This window comes from Pteronotus mesoamericanus, unplaced genomic scaffold, assembly GCF_021234165.1.
Source record: "Pteronotus mesoamericanus isolate MK-2021 breed Mesoamerican mustached bat unplaced genomic scaffold, CSHL_Meso_final contig_20, whole genome shotgun sequence".
NCBI lineage: Eukaryota > Metazoa > Chordata > Mammalia > Chiroptera > Mormoopidae > Pteronotus > Pteronotus mesoamericanus.
In genome coordinates, this window is record NW_026555085.1 from 66354337 (window position 1) to 66359888 (window position 5552).

Sequence of the window (5552 nt, forward strand, 5' to 3'; positions counted from 1 at the left end):
TACAAGTACGTGTGATCATTTTCAAATGCACCAGAAATCTTGGGACTAAAGTATTAAGTAGTATTACTTGCAAGATAAATGTTTAAACAAAAATTGGGCTAGCATTGACTATATTTGAAAATACATATCTCTGAAATAGACTCATAACCAAAAGGAAGCCTCTAAAGGTTTAGATAAAGAAATGAGGTGTTGAGGCCCCGCCTTCCAGTTCTGACGGCCTCTCTGGTTACCGTCGCCCCTGCGGAGGGAGGATCATCTACCCTTTGGCACAGACAAAAAAACAAGTCGCAGCTGGACAGGGAAAGAATGGCATTGAAACAGATTTCCAGCAACAAGTGCTTTGGGGGATTCCAGAAAGTTTTTGAACATGACAGCGTCGAACTGAGCTGCAAAATGAAATTTGCCATCTACTTACCGCCTAAGGCAGAAACCGGAAAATGCCCCACACTCTATTGGCTCTCTGGTTTAACTTGCACAGAACAGAACTTTATATCCAAGTCCGGCTTCCAGCAGGCCACCTCGGAGCATGGCCTTGTGGTCGTCGCCCCCGACACCAGCCCTCCGTCGCCAACTCATCAATGCCAATTCCCCGGTGGACCCCCAGCGGATGTCTGTTTTTGGCCACTCCATGGGAGGCCACAGGGCCCTGATCTGCTTTGAAGAACCCTGGAAAATACAAATCTGTGTCAGCATTTGCTCCAATTTGCAATCCAGTGCTTTGTCCCTGGGGCAAAAAAGCTTTTGGTGGATATCTGGGAACAGATCAAAGTAAATGGAAGGCGTATGATGCTACCCACCTCGTGAAGGCCTACCCGGGGCCTCAGCTGGACATACTCATCGACCAAGGGAAGGACGACCAGTTCCTCTCAGACGGACAGCTGCTGCCCGACAACTTCATAGCTGCCTGCCCAGAAAAGAAAATCCCGGTCGTGTTCAGATTGCAAGAGGGTTATGATCACAGCTACTACTTCATTGCATCCTTTATTACTGATCACATCAGACATCATGCAAAATACCTGAATGCTTGAAAAACGGCAGATAAGAGACTCTTCAGGATTTTAAAAATTGTAATAAACAGAATTGCAGGGAAAAAAGGTTTCAAAACATTGTATTGCATAATGCTAAAAATGCTTCATTCTATAGTTAAATCGCCTTTTGAAAAAATACATGAAACCTAAAAAAAAAAAAAAAGAAATGAGGTCTGTTAGTGTTATGTGTACCTAAAACTTTGAATATTATACGTGAAAAGATTTCTTTTCACTATTCATTATTCTTTTAACTAATATGATTTGATTATCAAGAAAGATGAATCAGGAGAAATCTGGAAGAGGGGAATTTGAAGTTATAGTCTTTAAAAAGATTTAGGTATTCGATGAGGCGGTAATGAAAAAGGTTGATAGAAATAGGTGAAACAACACAGTGATGTGGGGGATTAGAAGAGTTGAGAACTCTGCAGTGGCCCTGAATGACTACATACACAGGCTTAGATACCAGATGAAATAATGCAGAATGCTGCTTAAGAGGTCAGTACATAGGGTGTGTGTAATTTGGAGCTTTCGATCTATCAAAATTATATGTATTGCAGAAAACAAAAAAGTCAAATTCATGGAACCCATTCACCCACATTTAACAACACGTCATGCATTATTCCCACCTCCTCCAACAGAAGCGTACACGTGCACACACAGACAGACACGTGCACCTCTAGATCTGCATTCTCCGTAACAGTGCCATGTGCCTAGTTGCCCAGCAAATAAACCTGAAAGTCATTTCATTTCCCCCCTTTCTTTTCTGCCCACATCTAAGCAATGACAAGCCTTTACAATTTAACCTTTTCATTTTCTCTACCCCCGGATTCAGGATAACTATGATAGCCTCAATCTCTTGTCACCACTGTTGACCCCCAAACTCATCCCCTGGACTGCCTCCAAGACGATATTTCCAAAACATACATACACATACAGACTGATTACATGGTTTTCTTTCTTCAAGAACCACTTACCACCTAGGGGATCGATCTTTTGAAACAGAAGGCCCTTCATAATTTGTTGCCATTTACATCCTTTCTAGCTTCATTTCATTCCACCATCCCCACCTCCTCCCATTGCTGTGCTTTATAACCTCAGCAAAATTGAGCTTATTTTAGTTGCTTAAACACCTTCCTGTTACCTACCATTACACTTGCTGTTCCATCTGCCTAAAATAGCTTTCTCACCTCTTCAGGGACTTGTCTAGCTGGGGACCTCATGAAAGTTCTAATTTCTTTGCTCCTCCTTAGAACTTTGATCTAAGAAAGGCTCATTGCTTCACTGGGCTTTCTTCATATGCTCTGGGCATATCGCCACTCTTGCAGTCATACTGGGTTATAATTTGTTTTCTCACATGTGTCTTTTGCCCACCAGACTTTTTTAAATTTTGAAAGACTTTTTATTGTATTTTTTCCATTGAAATTTATGCACCTTATACCCTCTTCAACCTCTACCCACCCGCCCCTCCCCACCACAATCACTACACTGTTGTTCACGTCTATGAGTCCTTTTTCTTTTTTGCATAATCTCTCCGCCGCCAAATTGCACCCCCCCACATACTTTGATATCCTTAAAAGCAGGAATAATTTTTAAAATTTTGTAATTTCTATGTCTAGAATAGTTCCTGGGTTGTAATTATAGTTTTATAAACATTTGTGAATATTATAGGAAGAAAAGTATTTTAAATTAAAACAACTTTCCTCTAAGTGATAGTCTCCAGGTAGAGCAGGATATCTTTGGTGTGTGCATAGTTTGAGGAGTGTTAGAATGTGTTCTATTACAAATTTATTTGAAAATATCTGTAGTAAAAATGATTGCATTTATTTTTCACCCAGCACCTGAAATAAAACATACAAAATAAATTTTTATCTTGCTCCTGGCAATCATAGAAAAAGCTATAGTGAAATAAAAATAAAATCTGCACTTAAAGTTGTGAGGAATGAAAGCTGGAGGCAGTGCTGAAAGCATTATTTCTTCATAGCACAGGCGCTTTTTCCAAAGGGAAAATATGTGGGGCCGAAAAGAATGTATCTCATCAAGCTACTTACAAAAATGATTTACTATGGAAGAGAGTGTTCCCGATATACTACCTTCTCTAATATTTTTTAAATGGCTACAAAAAAAATTTTTCAATATTTTTGTAACAAATCAGTATAAATTAAGCTGTTCAATAAGCTTATCTTCATGCAAATATTATAACAACATATATCCTAAAGTAGTTTCATTCTAGGCAGAAGACTTTCCTTTTATTTTTTGCAATAGAAAAATGTTACAACCCAGGGTTTACAAAAATTGGAACAATCATTTAAAAATGACACCATTTACAAGAGCGAAATTCAACAACTGCTACGTGAACACATATTAAATACTCCATTTTTTTTAAAAAAAAGACAAGTATATGATACATTTATATTCTGGTTGCTAATTATACAACATATAGTATAGACATTTACCTCATAGAAAACTAAAGAAGTATAACACTAATTGCTTGAAGTAAATGAGAAGAGGGATGAAGGTGGAATAATTTGAGTTCCTATGTTATTTTGAAGTTTCTCAGTGTTAGCTGCTCCCCTGTCACCATGACTTTGCCTGATACTAACACTAACGGAAACCTTGGTGGCCTAAGAGTGACAATGAGAAGAGTTAGAGTCTTCCTTTTGTAGGAGGGAAGGGCCTTCCTTCTGCCTGGACAAATCCAGCCATAGATATCTTTTCTAATATAGCTGATGGAGCCGATTGGGTGGGAAATGAGGAAAGGACTGATGTTATGGTGGGAGGAGTCTATGGGAAAAAAGAGAAAAAGGAATCCCTAAAAGTAGAAGGTGAAATGGGTCTTAAAAATATATATTCTGCTATTGAAATGTTAGTAGAGAGTTTTTCTGTTCTGGTCTTTTAAAAGAAAACACAGTGCCTGAAAAGAACATGTGGTTAGAATTTAAAATGTGTATCCATGTGAAAAATGCCTCTAAGGATGTTTGTGTTACTGAGCCATACATCACAAGAATCACCTGTGAGGTGAATAAGTAGGGTTTTCAAAGGCAAGTTTTGAAGAAATTAATATAAAAAGTAAGGGACCTAACTTTAAGAAAATGGATAGACAGTTTAAAATAGCCTACACATCATTCATATATAGGAATTTTAAAACTTTGGAAGAATATTTTTCTGAGGGAATTTAACCCTCAAAAATGAATTTTAATATTAGCTGAATTTGCATTTTCTTAGTAAAATTCTGTGGACATAATCGATTTTCTTTTTTGGTTCAATGCTTTTTTAATTTTAATTTTTCAATTACAATTGACACTCAGTATAATATTAGATTCAGGTATACAGACAGCATAGTGGTTAGACATTTATGTAATTTACAAAGTGATCCCCAATACTAGTACCCACTTGACACCATACATAGTTATTATAATATTGTTGTTTATATTCCTTATGTTGTACCGTACATCATGGTCACTATTTTGTTTTCAATCCTTTTGTATATAACATTCATTGATTTAGTAATGCCTCTAAAATTATTTACAGACAATTCAAATATAAAACAATTATAACATAATAAACATTAATGTAGTTATTTTGGATCTATGTATCACATGTCAGAAAAATAATTATTTTGAATCATTTCATTTAAGACCAAATGAGGTTATGCTTTTCTTTTATTAGGTACGATTAACTGGAAAAGTTCAATTTCACTTTATTCTTGAATTTCTTACCCCATGTTCCTTAACCAAATGAAATATGATTTGTCATTTTGTCACTAAACGTAGGTTGCACTACAAGTTGATATACTCTCGCAGGGAGCTATGTGTTGTGGAGGTCACGGGACTCCCGGATCTGAGGGTTACTGTCCGGAGTCAGCTTAGGAGGGAGCGGGACTCTGAATCCTGCAGAGCCCATCCCAGGGTTGTCATGGTTTGGGGGAATAAACATGAGTCATTGCAAACACTTCTCTGCTTGCCAGGAGAGGGGACATAACTCTTCCCTCTAGTGGAGAAGGCCACAAGCCCCTGTGTCCAAAAGCTTTTATTGAGAGCCATATGCACAGGGGTATGGATGCAGAGCTCATCAATAAATTTCAAGAGGTTTTGTTTACAGAAAACAAATAGAGATTATGGATAACAAGAGATCTGCCTCAGGTCAGAGTCTGTGAATAATGTAAATCTCCTTCCCAGGATGAGCTGGTTATCATAGCTTTTGAGGGAAGAACAAAGCATGCTTAGAGGAACTTACTTCTAGACCTGATTGTCCCTGGACCACCCAATCCAGTTTAGGGCTCTACCTGCCTTTAGTATTGTTTCAAGCCTGAGCCAGGCAGTCAGGGCAGAGCCACCAAGAGATAAGGAGACTTCTTTCGGATAGACTGAGGACTCTGGCCATGTCCAAGCCGAGCCGAGGGGTGTGGGCCTTCTTGCCCTTTCTCTGTGTCCCCTCAAGTCCTTGTCCTGCTGCCCATACCGGCTGATGTCTGTCTCAGGTCATCTCTCCTCGCGAGAGAACTTGCGCATCATCAACAACCAACCA

At 38.5% G+C, this 5552-nt stretch overlaps 1 pseudogene; it reads left to right on the forward strand.

Moving 5' to 3' along the window:
* The first annotated feature begins 247 nt into the window (after positions 1 to 247).
* On the forward strand, positions 248 to 1082 carry LOC129067179 (S-formylglutathione hydrolase-like; annotated as a pseudogene).
* Positions 1083 to 5552: the final 4470 nt, after the last annotated feature.